Source organism: Protopterus annectens, chromosome 2.part1 (genome assembly GCF_019279795.1).
Source record: "Protopterus annectens isolate FY-2018-M chromosome 2.part1, PAN1.0, whole genome shotgun sequence".
In the NCBI taxonomy this organism is placed as follows: domain Eukaryota; kingdom Metazoa; phylum Chordata; order Ceratodontiformes; family Protopteridae; genus Protopterus; species Protopterus annectens.
Window position 1 is genome coordinate 1,511,930,920 of NC_056729.1, and position 22,942 is coordinate 1,511,953,861.

Here is a 22,942-nt window from a genome sequence, read left to right on the forward strand (position 1 = left end):
TTTAAGGAGTGCCTCGAGTGAGTGCATTTTGAGATTTAGACTTCTAGCATTGAGTAGCATCACCCTCAGTTTTTGCTTGCCTGTTCCTGTTACGGTGGTGAATTTGTCATTTGAACCTTGCCTAAAAAAGGCACTATAGGAGCAGCAAGAACCTTAGCCAGTATCCAGAATCCCAGGGGTGACAGGTGCAGGCCATCTCTGGCAAAGGATTGTGGTCTGTCGACCATGTCATCCCAGGCAGACAGATACTGGATCCCTTTAGAATGGCACCAGAAGCTTAGCCAATTGTTGAAGTCAATCATTTTGTCCTTGTACTGTGGCATCATTCTGGGTGATGGCAGAATGCTACTCAGGGCTAGGGTCATACCTGCCTGGGCTACAAGATCGGAGAGCTCTTCCATGTCTCTTTTCTTGTAGTCCAGGGAGGTACATCTCAGGTCATTCACACCAACATGGACAATGACAGAGTCATATTTGTACTTGTTGTGGAGTGACCTGAGTACGTGGGTTATGTGGTGGATCCTAGCACCCGACAGGCATCTGACAGTAACCTTCTCCTTGTTTAGCCTGGTGAGTGGGACATCAGTGTGCCTGACTATAGAGTCACCTATGACTAGTGTGTTGGGTACGTTGGTTTGCCTTATTGGCTGTGGTTGAGTGGCACACTAAGTCTGTGGACTATGTGTCATTTGGGTTGTGTTGGGGGTGGAGGTTGCTTGCATTTCTGCTTTGGAGGTCTCTGTTGCTTGAGCAGATTATTATTGAGAGCCTCCGTGAATGTTTTTGTGTTTCTATGTGTGGATTTTGGTGGTGTAGATTTAGTGAGACTATGTGATGAGTGTGGTGTGGTGCAGGTGTTTACCTTCTCCTCTTGACTGTCAAGTTCAGTCTTGATTGGAGAGAGCTTTACCTCCAGTTTGGCTAGATAAGTGTATCTCTCACAGGCTGTAGTATTGGGTGGTAGGAGGAGAGGATTGTCTGTGTACATGAGGCAATTTCTACATTGCCCCAAGATGCCCAGATTCATCAGATATACAGGAGAGAACACTGGGAGCTGACCCTTGGACATGCCTGAATAAAAAACTATTTTCCTCTAGATAAGTGAGGAAAATGAGTAAAAGAGCTGTTTTCTCTAAGCAAGTGAGGAAAGTAAGTACCAAAACTGTTTTCCTCTAGGTAATGAGGAAGATTGAGTGCTTTAGTAATTAGTAGGTTATTTAGTGCTTACAAGTTCTGAACAAGTACTGATTATGAATAAGCAAATTCAAGTGCTAAAAGTAAGAATCTGTATCTGGACTAAACTAGTTACAGGAAAGGGGGGAAACAATTGCAAATGCGGGCTTTTAAATCAGAAAGTTGAGAGAGATGGAAAAACTGCCCAAACAGCTAATAACTACAATTTCTGGGCCAGAACCACTCCTTATGTGGTAGATAGGGTACCTAGTGCTTACCAGTCTCACTGATAAGCTAGAAGGCTTCCCTCCAACACAGAAAGCTTGGGGGGCTCAGAAGCTTAAATACAGTCCTGGATACAGCAAATCTGAATCTGGACTACACTTAGATCATACTTAGATCATAGGATCATAGGATCTTAGGAAGTCACTAGGCTAATGGCCGTAGGGCCCTTATAAGTCTCTATTATGGCTTTGTTTAACAACAGATGATCCTTTGCTCCATATGTCCTTAGTTTAATAAATTTGGCTGTAAACTCTGCATCATTTCCAGTATATAATGTGTATATTGGCAGAAAGTGAATAAGTGGTTTATAGTTCTTAGGATGGCTTGCGGGTTCAGTGTTAAGGGCAGAGTGTAATTTTTTTCCTGTTGTTAACCAAGATGGTGTTCAGGATACAAATATAAATAATTCTTACTCAGGGTTAAATGTTTGTGTAAATATGTTAATACCTTTAGCCAGAAGTTAGGTACTGCATCAGGGCCTAGGGTTTCCCAGTTATAAGCTTTTCTTAAATTTGTCTCAGTTTATCTGGCTGTTACTTCATCCCATATCATACATTTTGCATTAGAAATCCTTACTGTTTCTTGTAATTCTTCTATCCATTCAGCATCTTTGTTATGTTTAACATGGTCTTCATAAATACATCTCCAACATGTGCTTATTTCCTCATTTTTTGTGGTGTTTGTATTCTTTTAGCTTTGGCTTCCAGTTCTCTATTAAAATTTTAGGATCATCAGTGAATTGCTTGTTTTGTAATTTTCCTTTACCTGCATGTTGTCTATGTTTTTCTTCTTGTGCTAATATTTCTAGTTTATTACTGGAAATAGTGCATGAGTCATCTTAGTCTGTTTTGATACACTGTGTTGCTTTTCTATCTTTCTAAGGATAATACTCTTGTGTTAATTGCTTTGCAGTTTCCTCGATTTGATCCTGCCATCTTGTTATTCTGTTGTGCTCTTCCATTCCTTTTTTACTTTATTTTTGTGGTAACACAATATCTGTTATTAGTTTAGCTGCACAGTAATATGTCCTATGTATTTCTGTCGGTTTAATTTTTCCAAATCTTTTGAGTTTCTGATACCATGGCAGGAATGGACCCCATTTGGAAGTTAGGGTATAATTAAAGTTCATGAAATCAGGATTGTTTCAGTCTTTGATGTTAGCCAAATGTGCTTTTCACAGCACCCAAACCTCCTTCTGCAGTTCATACAGAATTACACATATTGGTAGCATATCTAAATAAGACTGCACATTATTTTTTTATGACACCCATTGCACTTAATACTATTCAAACTGTCTAGATACCTTTCTTCCATATTACCCTCATTTCTGCCTTCAAATCCTGATATTTTATGACTTTGTGTCTCTCTGTACATCAGACACTGTAATTACTAGGTGTAGTAATTTCAATGATCAATGCTACTTTTGTCTTTTTTCATGGACTACTATATCTCTTTGTCTCACATCTATATTTTGAACTGTTGGTAATGGGTGATTTCATATGATGTACACTTCATCATTCTCTATAATGCTTTCTGGTTAATGTTTCCATGTTTCTTGGCTACTTCTATATTGTAGAGTTTGCACAATCCCCAGTGCAACAGTCTTGTCACATTATTGAATCTTTCAATGCACAGGCCGTCTGCCATGACTATATAACACTCTCAACAAGGTGTACCACTGTTTCCAATTAATTTTTAGAGAAGCTATATTGGTCTGTTTCTCCCACATGTTCAGTGGACTTTGTAAAAAAAGTGTACATAGTCCATTATCCTGGGCTTCCATTATCAACCTTTCATCCTTTGGTTTCAACTCACTTCTCTGTCAGCACTCTTGTATCAAATCCTGTTCAACCTGAGGTTGTTCCATGAGATCTCTATAACTGCCAGTGTATTTATGGCTTTTTCACATTTTTTTTCATTTTCATCTGATCCTTCTCCTTATATTCTTTCTTTTGTTTTTTGGCACATTCAGTTGCTGTCTGATTTGATTTACATTTCCACTTGACACCGGAACGCTTCGGCTAAACTAAGTAGAGAGGTCATCTTAGATTTTCCTTTCCACACATTTAAAAATTTCACTACATTTGGATCTGACGAGGTCAGCAGATATGTATGCAATCCCATGAATGCAGATCTATACATGACATCAATTTTGTGGAGGCCTTTATCTCCTACAGGGGTGGAATATATCTTCTTGGTATACACTGATTTTTATATATTATTTGATAAGCATGAAGCACTTTTCTTGTTTTACTGTCCAACTGATTCAATACCTTTTGGGACCAGTAAATCACAACAAAACTGAATATTACAACAGGAAGAACAAATTGGTTTATAACGTGGTCTTTTTCAATATTAATTTTAGTCTTCTGAAGTATTTCTCACTCAGGTTTATTTGTATTTGTTTATGTTTTATTGCCAGTCCTTCATCAATTTCCCCAAAAAAACTGCGGTGGTGGTGCTGCGGTAGCATTGTCGCCTCACAGTAAGATGTTGCCTGTTCAATTCTCAGCTAGAGCATCTTCTGTGTGGAGACATGCGTGAATGGGCATACCTTCATTGAAGGTTGTGTATCAGGGCCGGCAACTCAGCACGTAAAAATCTACTGCCAATCATTAGCGGACCGGAGTTCTGCTGTGGCGACCCCTAACCGGGAAAAGCCGAAAGACACAACAACAACAACATTCCTGTACTGTATTGATATTTTCCTGGTACTGCAACTTTCCTGCTTTAGACTTGGTTTTGGCACATTTATCATGACCAAAGGTCATTCTTATATCATGACATCATTTGAGAAAGTTTTAACCACTTGCATTTGTGCTTTCAAATCATCTTCTGAAGAACTGTGCAATTTTAAGTCATTCACAAAAAAGGAGATGAGAAGCAAAGTTGTTTTCTGACAGCCAGATTATTGAGTAAACAGCTTTATGGGTTAAGTGCAAGACAAAACAGCAGCAGTGACAAAGAATCACCATAGAATATCTGCCATTTGAATTTTTATCCTTGGGATAATAATTTGCCATTTGTCATGGCTTAATTACTAAGTGGTTTGTCCGTGTTTCACGGTCACCATCATGTGACTGATTAGTGTAGGACGTATGTTATACATCTGGAAGCACTCCTTTGTCTATGAATGGATACTGTCAAATGCTTTTTTCTAAGAGCAAAATTTCTGATGTGAAAATATCACTCACAAATAAATTAAAGGTTATGCTGCTAAACGCTGGAGTTTAAATCAGAAACTGCACTCTCTGGAAGCACTCCTCTCCCTGGAGGATGTTGATGTCTGGGCAATCAAAGAAACTTGGTTGAGGGCTGAAGAGAAATACCCCAGTCTTGCAAGACTACCATACCTTCCACACTTTCAGACAGCAAAATGAATGTGTAAGAACCAAAGAAGGAGGAGGATTATCTATCTTCATCAAAGATAAATGCACGTCTAGACTGGTTAGACAGGAAAACTCCATGGAGTTACTCCAAGTTCAACTAACTGTGGGTAAGACCTCCCTTCAAGTCATCATTAGCTAGAGGCCCCCTTCAATGAACCATGATACCCACACTGTTTATTTGGACCTACTTGAGTCAATCAAATTACAGCCAAACACTCTAGTCATGGGCGATTTTAACTGTCCCTCCATTGACTGGGAAACTTATATGACTACCAACATGCTCGCACAAAGGTTCCTGGACTTTGTTAACACTAATGCCCTGGAACAAAGAGTATGCAACCCCCTTAAGGGGCTCAAATATTCTTGACCTGGTCCTCATCAACATGGGTGACCGTCGCACATCACAAGTATAAGACCATCAAAATCTGATCACAAATCAGTCACTTTTGAAGTAACTATAACACCTGAATCCCCCTTAAATGAAATCAGGCTAAACAATTTCACCAAAGCTAATTATAACCTCCTAAGGAATGGTATGAATAATTTCTAAGCTTCTGTTCCTACAGATGGCATTGCCAACTATCCTAAGATATACAGAAATGCCCTTTACAAACACTTATACAAATGTAAGATCGTTAAGAAAAAACAAGCCTCCCTGGTGGATATTTAGCATTAGTAAGTTATACAGCAAGAGGAAGAAGTTGCTATCTAAGTCTAAAAAAAGAAAGGCCCCAGCACTGGAAGAACACCCTCTTCTGCTTGAACAAACAAATAAGACAACTTGTAAAATCCTCTAAGGGCAACTTCGAAAAAAAAAAAATTAGTAACAATAGCTAAGGATAACCATAAGACATTCTTCAGCTATATCCGTAACCCAAAGGGTAGGACCCAGACGTGTGCTGAACTAGCTGTGGATGGCATCACACACACTGATTCTGTGAAATAGCTAACCTAATAGCTGACAGGTTTGGTGAAAATTTCACCTCCCATGCCCACTCCAAACGTTCCACAAAGCATTCCCACTACATCTTTCCCATCTTGTATCTCCAAAGGGCAAGTCATTAATGCTATCTGCAAGGCCAAAAACACAGTGTCTATGGGACTGGATAATATCCCAGGCTGTGTTTTAAATGGTATAAAACATGAATTAGCAACTCCATTAGGCACTGTTTTCAACCACAGCCTGAATACTGGTTTTGTCCCTACTGAATGGAAAACAGCAACCGTCATCCACCTTCATAAAGTGGGTGCAGCGACAGATCTTGGGAACCACAGACTTATAAGCTTAACCAGCCTTATCTGTAAGGCCAAGGAATGAATCACCATGGAACTTATAAATAAGGCTATAGGTAATCTCCAAACCCTTGATTTGACACAGTTTGGTTTTGTCAAAGGGAGGTCATGCCTGTTAAACCTGGTGGACTTTTTCAAAAATGTCACCAGAGCCATAGATGAGGGCAAATCTGTCGATATAGCCTACCTTGACTTAGTCAAGGCCTTCGACACAATCCCACATACGGGCAACATTGATAAACTTTCCCTGTTGAATATCAACCCTTATGTCTTTAGATGGGTTGTTAACTGGCTCACTGACAGATCCCACTCAGTCAGAGTTGGGTACTTTATCTCAACCAGCAGGTCTGTCATCAGTGCTGAGCCCTCTGTAATTTAGAATATAGTTCTCAGAAGTTCAGGCCAAAACAGAGAAGCTGTGGTTGACCAGGTTTTCTGACAACTGCAAGTTATGTGCAATCACTGAATCCCCAAACGATGTCAATATACTTCAAGAGGGAATTACACAAACCATTGATTGGTGCCAAAGCCATAGACTCAAACTTAATGCAAAAAAATGCATTATTACTCCCCCTTCAGTAAAAATGATACTCTTACAGAGTATCACATAAATAATAATACCATAAGTAACAACTCAATAGCAAGAGACTAGGGTTGCCACCTTTTCAAATGGCCAAAGTGCGACATCTTTGGTAAAAAAATCAGATTTTACAGGCCGACACATACCCATGGTCAGTACAAAGGTTAGAACTTAACTTTTTTGCCTAAATAAAAGCTTATTCTTGTAGCATTTTAGTTGCTTATTCTGTTTCTTATAACATTTAGGTATTGTAGATACAGAATAACTGTTTTATGCAACTATTACATAAAATATAGGAAATAAATTTGTCCTAAAATCTCAGGACATTTGCCATTTTTACAATTTTTTGTCAGGACACAACTGCCCAAAGAGGGACTGTCCCTCGCAAAGTGGGACAGGTGGTAACCCTACAAGAGACTTGGGAATGCAAGTTGACTGTAGACTAAACTTTGTCCACCATGTGTCTACTGTGGTAAGGAAAGCATTCTACGTTGCACACCTCATTAGCAAAGGCATTGCCTCAAGAGTGAAAGAGGTCAGAACACCCCTGTACTCGACCCTCATAAGGCCAATAATTGAGTACAGTGCTCCCTTTGGTATATACCTTAACAGGCAACTGCAGCAACTTGAGAGACCTCAGAGATTTCTAACCAAGAAAATTCAAGGTCTCCAGCACATGCCATGCATTGACAGACTGAAGTCACTGTCACTGTACTCAGTAGCATACAGAATACTTAGAGGAGACTTGTGCCTGGTCTACAGAGCACTCTCAGATGCAAACCTAATGGAAATGCTGCACATTGGCAAGACAAATGGGACAAGGGTCATCAGCCCCAGGGACCTTAACTTGGCCTGCAACATAAATAGGATCTGCTGGACAGACAAATATGTCTCTCAGAGGTTGCCACTCCTCTGTAATGGGCTACCAGTTCACATCAAACAAAGCCCCTCTATGATCTTGTTTAAGCGTAGCCTGGATGACTGGATGGGAAACAGTACATTCCTGATGGGGATTTCACCTATGACCCTCATAGATATGGGCAGTCGTTGCTAACTAAGATCTCATGTTTAGGCAAGATCCTTTATATTGGGTTTCTCTAGTATTATATTGGGCACACATGGCTCTGCTGGGTTTATAAAGATATTTGGGTCAATACTAGTCCAGTAACCACCTATGAACCTAAGAACCTAATCTGTCCATGTCACACTTAGATTTCTCCGCTTTTTACAATTCTTTATTATGGGTTTATTTAGCAACAAATGATCCTTTGTTTCTTATGAATTTCTATTTACCCTTTTGTTCAATTGCCATGACTGAGCTTTCTTCTAAATTGCAGTAAACTCTGTCTGCATCAATTCCAGTATATAGTTTGTACATTGATAGAAGGCAAGTTATTGGTCTATAGTTTTTAGGATGGCTTACAGGTTGACTTAAGGAAGAGTATTGTTTTTCTGGTTGTTAACCAGGTTGGTGTCTGTTTGGGATGTGCATATAAGTAATTCTTACGCAGGCCTAAATCTTTGTGCAAAAAGTTAATAATTTTAGCCAGAAGTTAGGCACTGCATCTGGGCCTGGAGTTTTCCATTTAGGAGCTTTTCTTAATTTTGTTTCAATTTCTCTTGGTGTTACTTCATCCCATTTCATATCCTGTACTTTTGAACTTATCATTATTTCTTTTAATTTTTTCTATACATTCAGCATCTTTGTTATTTACAACAGGGTCTTTGTAAATATTTCTCCAAAATGTGTCTATTTCTTCTTTTTTGGTGGTGTTTCTATTCCTTTTGCTTTGTTTCCCAGTTCACTATAAAATTTTTTGGGTCAGCAATGAATTTTTTATTTTGTACTTTTCCTTTATATTTATCAGCATTTTTTCTAAGTTTTTTCTGGCTGTGATACTTTTAGTTTATTATTTGTGATAGTGTATGGTTAAGTCCCGGTCTGTTCTGATACTGTACGTTGCTTTTAACAGATCTATTTTTCTAAGTATTTTTGTTGATTTGTTCCCTCTTCTATATTTTTCCAACAGTGACACTTCTTTTTAAGACAAGAATAGTTTTCTCTATTTGAAGTTTACATGATGCAATTTTATTTCTCCCAATCCTTTCCGTTGTTGCTCTATGTTTTTGTGGTAAAAGCTAGTTCATAGGTTCATAGGTTCATAGGTTGGTACTAGGCTATCAGCCCTAGGGCCTATACAAGCCTAGCCATAACAATTCCCTGGCTATTTCTTCCCACACTATTTACTTCCCTGGACCCCTGTCTAGCAGGGCGATTGACATGATCCCCGGGGTGAATTTCCTATCTCCCATCCAGTCGTCAAGGTTCCTTTTGGAGAGGGCCAAAGAGGTGCTCAGCTTGACATGTATGGGCAGTCTATTCCAGAGTATGGGGAGTCTCTGGGTCAGGAACCTATCCCTCCAGCATGTTTTTTTTTCATTGTGATAACCAGGTTAAGATCTCTGGAGCATGTGGCTCTGAGGGATTGGGATTTCTTTAAGTGTAGCATGCCCAACAGCACTGGGTTTGACATGGCCTTGTATATTAAGCAGAGATCGCCTCTGAGTAGGCGATATGCGACAGAGTATAGATGGAGTTTTTTTAGATGGTCAGCATAGGGCATCTGCTTTAGGCCTGTGATTCTTTTAGTGAGGTATTTCTGTGGCCTTTCCAGTTGTTGCAGGTGTCTTGTGAGATACATACCAAATGGGGCATTTACTCTATAATGGGTCTAATGAGGGATGAGTACAGTGGGACAATGACCTCCTTTTTTCTGGATGAAAAGCCCTTAGTATGAGGTGTGCCACATAGAAGGATTTCCTGACTGTTGTGGCTATGTGGTTATCGAAGCTGAGACCACTGTCCACCTGTGTCCCTAAGTCCCTTATCACACTTTCGGTGTTTAGTGTATTGCCACTTATGTGGTCATTCATGGGTACTTGGTTATTCCCAAAGGGGATAACTATACATTTCTTGGCATTAAGCTTGAGCCCATGGCTCTGGCACCAAGCATATGTTTCTGTAAGGCCCTTTTGTAGAATAGTCACATAATCTGGGGATTCAATAATGGCTTCCAGTTTGCAGTCATCTGCGAACTTTGTCAGCAGATGCCAAACAAGAGTGGTCCCAGGACTAAACCCTGAGGTACTCCACTTGTCACTTGTCTAGAGCTGGATTTTGAGTTGGCTACTTTTACAGTGTTGGTTCTGTCAATAAGCCAGTTGGCAACCCATCAAGTGACATAGGGATTAATGCCCAGTTTAGTACGTTTATCTATTATTCCAGAGTGGGGGATGGTGTTGAAGGCCTTGGTGAGGTCCAGATAGGCTGTGTGGACCGCCTTACCCTCATCCATGGCTCTAGAGACTGATTCAAAGAAGTCAATCAGGTTGAGGAGACAAGATCGGCCTTTTACAAAGCCAAACTGGGTGGGGTCCAGTGCTTGAAGGTTGCCAATGTCTTTGTTTATAAGCTCCATGATAATGCATTCCATGGCTTTGCAGATCAGGCTCATCAGACTGATGGGATGATAACTCCTGGGATCCAAGGTAGATCCCCCCTTGTGGAGTGGGATAACTGTAGCTGTGCACCACTCATTGGGCACGAAGCCTGAGATGAGGCTATGATTAAACATGACACTTAGGTGGGGTGCCAGTTCATTTTGTGGTTCATGTAGTACACAGCCCAGGATGTCTTCTGGTCCCATGGATGCTGTATTCTTAGCTTTGGAGAGTACATTTTTTATCTGTGTGGCCGTGATTACCGGAATTTGGCAATCTTTTGATATTGAGATGGGCCCTTTAAGGGGTGAGAGGGGGGCGAATTTGGCACTGAATCAATCTGCCAGGATATTGACAATATCCTTGGGATTAGTATATTTGATGCCATTCTGTTGTAGCTCAGAGCAGATCTGAGCATTGCCATTTAGATTCTTGACATAATTATAGAATGCCTTGTGGTTGTCCTTGGAACCTTTGGCAATTTTATTTTCATAACTAGCTTTGGAGGATTTTATGAGGGAATCTCAGCTTCTTACTGAAGCTGGTAAGGGAGTTTTTTGCATCCTGGGATTTTCCTCTTTTCTGCAACAGTTTCTTCCTTCTGTTGTATAGTTTGTTTATGGCAGGGGACCACCAGATTGTGTTCCTTTTTTTGGAGGAGTCCGTCTTGTTTCTGTTTGGAATGGCATGATTCATGCACGAGTGGATGTGCTCGTACAGTGCCTTAGTGTAGGATTCAGCAGTCGAACTTTCAGTTCCCATCTGCACAGGAATCATGAAGTTTGTTACTTCTGACTTGAGTAGCATGAAGTTGGCTTTGGAGAAGTTTTTTATGGAGTTTTCCCTACTGGGGGTTGGGGGTGGGATGTGGACATCAAGGGTGATTAGCTTATGGTCAGACCTGACCAACGAGGGGGTGACTACTGGTGTGGAGCATTGATCTCCCATGTTGGTGATGACCAGGTCTAGGATATTTGAGCCCCTGGTAGGACTATGGATTAGTTGGTCCAGGGTGTTGGAATTTATGAATTCCAAGAACCGTTGGGCAAAGGTGTTGGTACCAGAGTAGTTTTCCCAATTAATGGCAGGGTAGTTGAAATCACCCAGTATTAGGGTGTTTGGTTGTATCTTAATATTTTCTAGTATGTTTAGAAAGGTGTAGTGAGAATTTTGGGGCATGGTGGGGGATCTATAGCAAGCTACAATTTGGATTGCAGTCTTACCTAGTGTTAGTTGCACCTGTAGGATTTCAGATGCATTGTGTTGGGCAGCTAGCCTGGAGGTGTGAATATCCTTGGTGAATATGGACACTCCTCCGCTTATAGTACTTTGGTCCTGGTTTGGTGGCTGAAAAGTGTGGTAAGAGTTGTAGCCTGGTATTGCAGGGGTGCTCTCTGGAGCCTTGAACCAGGTCTCAGTTACTGCACAGATATCTATTAATTTAGCTGCACAGTAATATATCTTATTTACTTATGTTATATCACATGCATTTCTTTTAATAGTCTTGAATAATGTGTTCATCTGTTTTATCAGACTTCTAACATTTTTGGGTTTTATTTATTTTCTGCAAGCTATTACATTCATTAATCTTAACATGTCTGTCCATCTCTGTTAAATCAGGCAACTCCTCCCTTACGCAATTTCTTCTAAAATGAGAGCACATTCTTTGTTCTCTATTTCCTGCAGGCATTTTACAGAAAGTTCCAGAATATATTCCTGTGACATATCCTCTTCATCTACATCCCGTGTCATCTGCTGCTCCTACATATGCAGACTTATTGCCCCATCACTCCACAATATTGCCTGTGTCAGAGTTGCCACTGTTTGCTGCTCCTTCCCTTGCTGTGCAACTCTAACAGAACTTTTGTAATGGTTTCCTGCTGAAGGCTCCAGGGCATCATCATGTGGTAAGTCATCAGATGCTTCCTATTCCACCTACTTCTCCTTTGTTTAGGGACTCATTATTCTATCATGCTGTGACATTACTTGAGTTAAGATTTTCTACACTAAATCCTTCACTTCACAGGTACTCCATAACTTCATCTTCTATTTCTTTAACTTCTCCATTACTAATCCAATTTTTCACTTTCCTCCTTTAGGAAACACAACAAGCTGGTTACATCGGTTTTTTGAAAACGGAGACTTTTGGTAAAAGTTCAAATATACGTAATTTTAATAAAATCCACTTTTGTTAACAGCATATAAAAGAAGAAGGACCAATAACTGTCAAAAAACCGATGTAACCAACTTGTTGTGTTTCCTAGTTCAGTGTGTTGATTTGGTTTGAACGTGGTCACTTTCCTCCTTTGTTTTCTTATTTTATTGTATTGTGAAATGTTTCATATCTAGCTGCCTTTGCCTGTACTTATCTTCAAATATCTTTGGTTCTGCTTTTTTTGTATTGGTGACTAGGCTAGGAAGAAATTCTGGATGGCTAACAAAGAAGCTAAGAAACGAGTTGCAACAGCAGAGAACAGGGCATCAGAGGCACTGTACCAGCTTCTGGAAAGTGACTCAGTAGGTGGCACAAAGAAACCATGTCAGGTTGCAAGGCAAAGACAGAAAGATAAAGAAGATAGTCAGACACACTTCATAAGGGATGTCAGTAGCAACCTGCTCACCAGTCCAGAAGGCATCAAAGGCAGATGGAAGGAGTATTCCCAGGAGCTTCTGAATAAAGAAAACCCCACAGAAGCTGTACTGCCCTAAACACAGCCTACAATGAAAGAAGCGGAGGAGTAAGAACAGCACTAAGGAAAATTAAGTCAGGGAAAGCAGCAGGCTCAGACGAGGTCACAGCAGACATAATAAAGATGCTGGGTGGGATAGAGGAGAAATGGCTCCTGAGGGTACCCATAGGAGTACTGAGAGAAAGGCATATCATAGATGACTGGAGAATAAGCACACTCACACCAATGTCCAGGAACAAAGCATACATCCACATCTATGGACAGTACAGAGGCATCAAACTGCTGTCACATTGCATGAAAGTTCAGAGAGGCTGAATGATAATCAGATATGCATAGTAGTAGAAAGCAGCATGGGAGATGAGCAGTTTGGATTCAGATCAGGATGCAGCACAACTGACCCAGTGTTTGCAGTGAGACAGATAGTTGAGAAGAAGCTAGAGATGAGGAAATTGGGTATTCCTAGTCTTGGAAAAAGAATATGACATGGTCCCAAGGAAGCCAATTTGGGCAGTCCTGTGGTAGTTTGAAGTCCCAGAAACATTGACAGAATTAGTGCAGGCAATGTACAAAGATCAATGACTCATGTATGAACAGTGTTTGGTCTCACAGAGGGGTTCCCAGTAGGAATGGCTGCGCATCAGGGTTCACCTCTGAGCCCAGTACTGTTCATACTGGTGATGGATTACATTACTAAACAGGTTAGAGGGGACTGATCAAAAAAAGTAGCTGTATGCAGGTGATGTGGTATTACAGGCAGACTCTGAGCAAGAACTTCAGCAAAGGATAGGGGAATGGAATGCAAAACCGAAGGCACATGAGATGAAACTAAGTACAGAGAAGACAGTGGTAATGGTGGCAAACTGGGGAAATCAGAAAAAGCTGAGAATTGAGATAGATGGGAAGATGGTGGAACAAGTTAACAGTTTCAAGTATCTGGGAGGGGTGGCTGAGGAGAAGGGAAGTCTGAATGAAAAGATCAAAGCTTGAATCAGAGCAACTACAGCCAAATGGCATAGAGTGTCAGGTGTAGTGTATGACAGAAGAATGCCAAAGAAGCTGAACAGTAAGGTGTACAAAACAGTGGTGTTACCCGTACTACTGTGTGGTACAGAGAGCTGTGCAGTAAAAGCAGAGGAGATGAGGAAGCTAGAGGTGATGGAAATGAAGTGCTTGAGATGGGTGGTAGGATGCACACTGTAGGACAGATGAAGAAACAAGGACATAAAAGCAGAAACCAAAGTAGCTGCAATTGCAGAAAAGATCAAAGAGAACAGATTATGGTGGTTTGAGCACATGTGCAAAAAAGCAGAAAACAATCTGGTGAAGAAGATTCGGGGAAGACAGGAAGAAGGTAACAGAAAACAAGGGTGTCCAGCAAAGAGGATGATGGATTGTGTAAGAGAAGTTGTGCAACAGTCAGGCATGAGTATGGAAGAAGGCAGAAGTGTAGCACTGAATCGAGAGAGATGGCGACAGTTAATATGACACCGTGACCGCACATAGAAAATGTGAAAAAAGGGGGTTGATGATGATTTATTTTATTTTATTTATTTATTTTATTTTATTTTATTTATTTTACATTTGTTGACCGGGAAAGTCCGACTGGGTATATGCCCATTTTCAGCGGAGTCCCGGGGAGAAAAGCTCCATATATTCAGACATATGAGATTTACATAATATAAGAGTACAATCTAGCATATCAGATGAAAAAAAAACAGTATAATTATAGTAAAGACGCAGTTCAACAGGAGAAATTACCTATATGTCAGAGTATAATAACAATATAAGGTGCAAGACATTTGCCTAGTAGTATTAATTTCTCACAAAGAGAAAAGAGTAAACATCGTACTGCAATCATCTGCTAGTTAAAGGATATGAAATAGTAATGAAATACTGATAACCTGTTGACAGCTAATAGTAGAGCTGGCAGCTAATTAGTGGTACAGGAGAAAGGTGAGGGGAGGTAGTTGGTGTATGGACAAGGTCATAGCCAGTGAGATTTTAGGTGTGATTTAAGAGCATTTTTGAAGAGACTGCTGGAAGGGAGGGTACTTATGGCAGTGGGAAGTGAGTTCCAGATTTTGGATATGGAGTAGGAGAATAGCCCTTCCTCTGCAGAGTTGTTGGGTTTGATGACTTGGAGTAGATTTTTGTTGCAGGAGCGCAGGGGTCTGGAGGATTGGTAGGGTTGGAGAAGTGTATGAAGTGAGGGAATTTTAAGAGGGTGTTTTACAAGTCTATGAACAAAGGTAAGTTGGGTTAGGTGTAGGAGTTGAGGGAGCTCAAGCCAATCGAGGTTTCTAAGGGAGACACAGTGGTGACTGCGCTGGGAGTCTCCTGATGCAAATTTTGCAATTTTATTGTAGCAGGCTTCCAGTTTCTTTAAGTCTGATTGTCGAAGATTTGTGAGTATGGGTGATGCATAGAGTAGGGTTGAGATTAGTTGGGAAGTTGCGGTAGAGATTCTGGCTGATTTGGTTAGGTATTGTTGGTTTCTATACAAGGCACCCAGTTTTTTGTAGACTTTATTTATTGTGAGTGATATGTGAGTGCCCAATTTGAGTTTGTTTTCAATCTGTACACTGAGTATCTTAGTGTGGGCTGTTGGTGAGATGGAAGATGATCAACAAGGACTCTGGCAACCTGCAGACAGTGGACGCATCCCAGTTTGGCTTTGTTAAGGGAAGGTGTTGCCTACTTAACCTGGTAGACTTCTTCAAGAGGGTCACCATGGCTATATACATTTAATATCAATGCCATTAATTGTCTTGTTATTATGTTTAACTATAATGTCCATATATTCTTGACCATGCCTATTAAATAAGTCTAAAAGTTCATTATGCAGTGGTGAATTGACCACGCCTATTAAATAAGTCAAAAAGTTTGTTATGCAGTGGTGAATTTGGTATAAGCCCTGTGGGAAAACACCACATCCTAAGTCCCTTTGGAACCACTTTAGATTTTAGACATTCAATAAAATAGGCATTGTCCATTTGTAGCTTCTTTGCCTTTAATAATTTATAATCAAATTCCTATAGTTTATCTGTAATAGCAAAAGGTACCTGTGACTGAGGAAGCTCATTAAGCAAGATGGGTTTGTGTAACCAACCATTCAAGGTAATAGGAACACTGTCATTAAAACATATGTTAGTCCAGCCATTTTCCCTTGTGCTGATTCTGGTGTTTACTCAACTTGGTGTTCCTATGTTAGGTTCTAACAAATGGAGTGATGTCCCTGATGGTCCAGGCACAGTCACACTACATTCTAGTGCTAGTAACCCTGTATTAATTTCTTGTTGTTGCTAATGGATTCTCTTAGAAAAGTTTTGTTAGCTGTCACTTCATCAATTTTTTTTAGATAACTGTTAGTGAGATTCCCCACTGTTTGCAAATCTTGAGACTGTCCTTCTTGAGTAGCCAGTAAGCTAGAAACACCTGAAACAGTCCCTGAAGCCATGTAACAAACCAAATCCAAAGCAAAGAAGCCAAAAAACAGGTAGACACAGAGGCAAACAGAAACCTCCAGTAGCAGGTATAAGCACAACCAAAAAAGCTCCCAATGCTGACAAATAAAATTAAGGCTTTTAATGTGTTTAAAATATCTAAAAGCAGTTCAAAATATGTCAAAATAACCTATTAAAAAGGTTTCAAAATTGCAATTCAAAAGATAAAGTGCTTTTGAAAAACTTCATCAGATACTTTACAAATTCAGTCAACTTCTTTTATACACACAGCATTTAAAATTGCATCATCACTCGTGAATAGCATTTCAAACTTTGGCAGCTATTCTGTGCCCAGAACTGTGGAGATTACAGAAAACACAGGATAGGCCAGATACTATACTTGATGTTGTAATGCTGGCAAAAAAATACTTATCCTCTCTATCAAAAAAAACAAAAAAACAAAAAAACAGCCTTTGTAACCCATGTCAGTCTATTTCAGCACACAGCGTTACCATTTCACCACATGGAGCTCCAGCTATCTTTCTGAAATTGATAGGTAAAATACTGAAGCCTCACTCCTAATATGCGGCTCTCTACCTGGATGATGTGGCTGGGTCATTCACTTCAGGAGAATGGGAGTCTCACTTACCAAAAGTAGATGTTATGTTACAATGTATACCGAAAGTTTGTACCTAATTGTGTGACTTTTCATAGATCTCAAAAAAAAGAGAAAGCTTTTGTCAAGGAGCAAGAATAATTTGAGGCATATAGTGCACTTAATAAACTGAAAATGGTCTTGTATTCTGAATCTGTGTTAATAACCCCTTATTTTAGTAAATAATTCACTCTGTATACTGAAGTGTCAGAGATAGGCTTAGGAGCAGTGCTATCCTTAAACATTCATGGTGAGTAGCACCCTGTGTAACATATCAACAGAAAGTTAAGCAATGCGGAGAGGCAATATTTCACCACAGAAGCGGAGTATTTAGCAAAAATTCTGTTCCTCTGTTCCTCAAAGTATAACCTATTAGGTAACCAATTCAACTTAGAAAATAATGCCAGTCTGCAATGGTTGAGTAAGCAGACAGCAATACCAAGCTGTGCCAGTGAGTGGTATCCCTGCAACCCTTTCAGGTCATGGTGAACCATTGGCCTGGACTACCAAATTTGAATGTTGTTTGCTGGTAACTAAACAGAATCCAAAACTCACAGTTTTGTTTAACAGGTGGAGTAGTTGTGATGATGTGAGGTATTGCCAGCTATGCCAGGAGATGTAGGGCAGTGGATGTGTAACATATGTCAGCATAGCTAGCTGGAGTTTTGTAAAGAATTATATGTTATTTGTATATTTATTTATTTTATTTATTTATTTATTTATTGCATTTGTTTACCGGGATAAGTCCACTGTGCCTAAAAGAGCCCATTTTCAGTGAAGGCCTGGGGAGAAAAGCTCCAACGAGATACAGAAAAAATATAAACATTAATTAGTACAGAAGCAGAAACAGTGTTACAGATAGTAAATATAGTAACATATACAGAATATATATATAAAAGCAGGAATCTAGTTTGTTTGATTACAGCAATATATACAGAAAATATACATTAAAGCAGAATTCAATGAATTCAATCAGATTGATATAAACAGAGATCAGTATTATTGTACCAGAATCAACAAGTGAAGATAAAAATAAATATGGAGAAAATATCATCAGTCACTAGTAGCAAAAGACATAGGAGTTTAGTAATTATATAAGGAGAGTGAAGAGGTTAGGTTATAGAGCAGGAACATAGCCAGGAAGAGTTGAGATGATTTTTCAGCATTTGTTTGAAGGTGGTGGTGCTGCCTGTGTTTCTTATAGAAGGCGGAAGTGAGTTCCATAGTTTGGCGACAGTGAAGGCATAGAGGAGTTGACCAGCAGGTAAGGTGGGCTTATCTACTTTTAGAAGTAGATGGTTTTCAGATCTTAGATGCCAGGTAAGGTGGGCTTATCTACTTTTAGAAGTAGATGGTTTTCAGATCTTAGATGCCTGCTGGAATGGTATTTGGCAAGTAGAGTTGAGAGAGCAGGACAGTCTGTGGGTCTGTAGATTATTTTGTGCACAGTAGTTAGTTGGGTGAATGAGAGATGGTGGGGGAGTTCCAGCCACCCTAATTGTTTCAGTGACTTACAATGGTGGGATGAGAATGTGGCCTTGGTGGCAAATTTTGCTATTCTGTTGTACACATAGCAAGTTTGGATTTTGTAGAATTTTGGATATTAGTGAGGAGAGGGGCACCATAAAGGAGAGAGGGTAATAAAAAGGTAGTTGCAAGGGTTTGTCTAGTAGAGAGGCTAAGAAAGTGTTGGTGCCTGTAGAGCATACCAAGCTTTTTGTGTGTTTTTTTGATGTTATTGTTTAGGTGTAGGTCAAAGTTAAGGTTTTCATCTATAATAATACCTAGTAATTTAGTGTGTGGGACAACGTCTATAGTGGTATTGTCTTGGGCTTGTATAGTGAAGAGTTTTTTATCAAATTGAGTAGTTTTCCTAGGAGTAAAAATTACTGGCTTAGTTTTTTTTGGATTTAGGGAAAGATGATTGTTAAGCATTCAAGATTCAGTAGATGTGAGGGCATTCTGGGTAATTTGCTGGAGTTCAGAGCTGGAATTTGCAGTGCATATTATTGTAGAGTCATCAGCATACTGGATTACTGAGCATTGTGGGAGAGTGGTGTGAAAGTTGCTAATAAAGATGCTAAATAAGAGAGGACCAAGTATGGAGCCTTGGGGTACCCCTGTGGATGTACTGAGGAAGGGAGAGTAAGACTGTTGCCATTTGGTGGATTGCTGCCTATTGGAGAGATAGCTGTTGTACTATTGCAGGGTAGGGAGAGAAATGTGGAGGGTGGATAGTTTAGAGAGTAGGATAGTCTGGGAAATGTTATCAAAAGCTTTGGAGAGGTCAAGGAAAAGTGAAGCAATTATTTTACCAGAATCCTGTGCCCGGTTAACTGTATCAAGGAAGGATAGGAGGGTGGTAGTGGTGCTGTGTCCTTGTCTGAAACCATGCTGAATGGGTGATAACATTTGATTTTCATGCAGGTGGTTGAGGAGTTGGGCATGGATGCATTTTTCCAGTATTTTAGAGAGGGGTGAAAGAATTGCTCTGGGCCAAAAGTTTGTGGTGTCTGTGCTGGTGCCACCTTTGTGTAAGGGAAGAATGAATGCTTTTTTCCAGATGTCTGGGAAAAGGGATTCTTTAATTGATCTGTTAATGAGTATGCTGATGGGATAAGCTATAGAGTTTGCTGCTAGCTGCAGGAAGTGTGGGGGTAGATTGTCAGGGGTCAGAGTACAGGGTTTTAGTTTAAGTAAAAGTTTTTTTTATTGTGCTGGTGGGTATGGGGGAGAATTTTGGGCTAGGGTTAAGGGTAGACTTGTTTTCTGGGATGATTTGGTCATCAGCTGTCTTGGTGGTGGTGCTGTTAACTGTAGGAAAGGTGGTGGTTAGGTTAGCTATGGTGTCAATGAAGTAGGAATTGAAAAGGGTAGCAAGTTCAGTGGGAGTTTTTTTGTGGGTCAGGGGATGGATTGCTTTGAGAGCCTGGGTGTAATAGTTGGCTGATGGAAGGCGAGAATTTTTGGGGATTATTTTTATGTTGGCTTTTATCAGTGTTTTGCCTGGTTACGGAGCTGCTTGTAATGTAGTGAAGTTGAGGGGTCTTTGTTTTTCTGCCATGATTTCCAGATTTTATCCCTTGTGGGCATTACTTCTTTGGTGGATTTTGAGAGCCAGCATGCATGGTTATGTTTTATTCGTTTTTGGCGGGTGGGTGCTTGTCTATTTAGGATGTCTAGAAATGCTGAGTTAAAGAATTCAACAGCCTCATTAAGTGGTAGGGATTTGAGAGGTTTCCAGTTTACTTTAGCTAAGGTTTCATTAAATATGGATGATTGGAACGTAGTAAAATTTCTGGTAGATTTGTATTGGTGTTGACCTGTGGTTGGAGTAGTTTTGCGTATGATATATGCTGGGTGGTGGTCACTAATGGTATTAGGTAGTATGCCTGCACTGATGACATTGAAAGGGTGGGATACTAATATCCAGTCTATTGTGGAGCCCCAGCTGTAATTTTTGTGAGGTCTAGTGATGTCTTCAATTAGTTGGGAGAAGTTGTAAAGATTTATGTTTTTTGAGGGGCTGTTGTGGCCTATATCTAGCCAGTCGATATTTACATCACCTAGAATGATGGTTTCATTATCTATATTTTGGGAAGTCCAGGCAAGTATGTTTTCTAATATTGGTATGTTGTTTCCTGGGTGAATATAAAGAGCAATTATGCAAATGTTTTTATGGTTGTTAAGTTTTAATATAGAGATTAGTATTTCGGCTGGGGAGAAGTTGGGTGTTGGTTTTGAGTAGGGGATTAATGTGTAATTGCTAGGGAAAAGTATTGCTACTCCTCCTCCTCTCTTGTTGGGTCGATCAACTCTAAGGCATGAGTAGCTTGGGGGGAGAAATTCAGTGTCTTTTATATATGATTTCAACTAGGTTTCAGTAGCTGCTATAATATCTGGGTTGTACTTAGAAATCCAGGCATGGAGTTCAGGTATCTTGTTCCTAAGGCTTTGGAGATTTATGGTTGATAGCATAAGAGATTTGCTAGGTTTGCTGGAGCTGAGGGAAGTGGTCCTGGGTTGGGTTGTACATCACCACACTGGGAAATAGTGCTTTGGCAAATTGTGTAGGTTATACTTCTCAGTTTTTTCCTAAAAATGGTGTAGTTGCTGCTGCTGGTGGTATGATAAGGGGAGTGCCTTTGGAGAGGTAGAATTTTCACTTTGCATAGTACAGAGGTATTAGCTGTGAATAAGGTAGGGTGGATGTCTGAGTAACTTGATAATTGCGGATTATGGGTGCTGGTTGTACAGGTATGTGCAGGAGGTATGTTGGGTGCCTGGAAAGTTGTGATTATTGTTAGGAGAGAGCATGTAAGTGAAAAAAGCAAGATCAAAGTAATAGTTGTGATGGACATGATGGTGGTTGAGGGCAGTGTGAAAGAATATGAGCAGGATAGCAGTAGTTTAGAGGATGGAGTACTATATATGCTTATTTAGAAATGAGTGGGGAGGTAGAGTACAATAATGAGGAAGTATAACAGGGGAATAATTAGGGGGGTTATGGGATAGGTGGAAGAGAAGTATGGGAGGGGTCAGGCTAGGTATAAGGTTGATGTTATGCGGGGAGGGTGGGGATGGGGGCAGGGAGGAGAGCGGAGTGAGCGGAGTGAATGGAGCAGGTTCAGCCCCACAAGGAGAAGACCTGAAAAAATTATCAGTTTAAAGTTGAGTACTGAGCTTAAAATATCAGCATCTAACAAAAGCGTAATTGAAGTAGCTCTGGAATACTTTAAAACTGCCAAACAGCCCTGTTTATGTACCTGCAGTGTAAATTAGAGAGAGCTGTGATTAGTCTAGATACTATATTGAAAGTAAAACAAAATTTACTAATGTAAATAGTAAAGGCTTGGGACTGTGTGTGTGTGTGTGTGTGTGTGTGTGTGTGTGTGTGTGTGTGTGTGTGTGTGTGTGTAAGGCTGATTAAAGGTATTGGCCCAATCTAGTGTCAACTGGCTGGAACCCTTCACTGATGTTGTGCATACACCTCTTAAGCCTTAAAACCTAACAAAAACTAAGTTGCAATTCACCTATTACAATAGAAAAGATGTAGGGTGTCAGGTTCTTGCTTCCTGGAGTTTTATTTAGTTACAATAGTCAGCTTCAGTGGATGAAGTGGAAAATGTGTATTGTAGTTAATCCCAAGTGGGGGTGGGGGGTCACACATGAAAGAAACCCATGCAACTATTACAACAGAAAAGCTGTAGGGTGTCAGGTTCTTTCTTCCTGGAGTTTTATTTAGTTACGATAGTCAGCTTCAGTGGATGAAGTGGAAAATGTGTATTGTAGTTAATCCCAAGTGGGGGTCACGCATGAAAGAAACCCATGCAACTATTACAACAGAAAAGCTGTATGGTGTCAGGTTCTTGCTTCCTGGAGTTTTATTTAGTTACAATAGTCAGCTTCAGTGGATGAAGTGGAAAATGTGTATTGTAGTTAATCCCAAGTGGGGGTGGGGGTCACGCATGAAAGAAACCCATGCAACTATTACAAGAAAAAAGCTGTAGGGTGTCAGGTTCTTGCTTCCTGGAGTTTTATTTAGTTAGGATAGTCAGCTTCAGTGGATGAAGTGGAAAATGTGTATTGTAGTTAATCCCAAGTGGGGGTGGGGGCCACTCATGAAAGAAACCCATGCAATAGCTGTGCATGCACAACGAACAGAGGAGAAGGGAACCTAAATCAGTAATAGGATGGAAAGTAAATTTGAGTTAGGTAAAAGTTGAGGGATAGTTTAAAGGACTGATTTGTATGGGTGCTTGTGTTGAAAATGTATTTGTAAAGTTGTTTGTGTTAAAAAAATGTACCAACAGTGGGTTCTGCTGGGCATAAAAGAAATATACATGTATGTTAGATTGTACTAATGTAACTGATGATATATATATATATATATATATATATATATATATATATATATATATATATATATATAT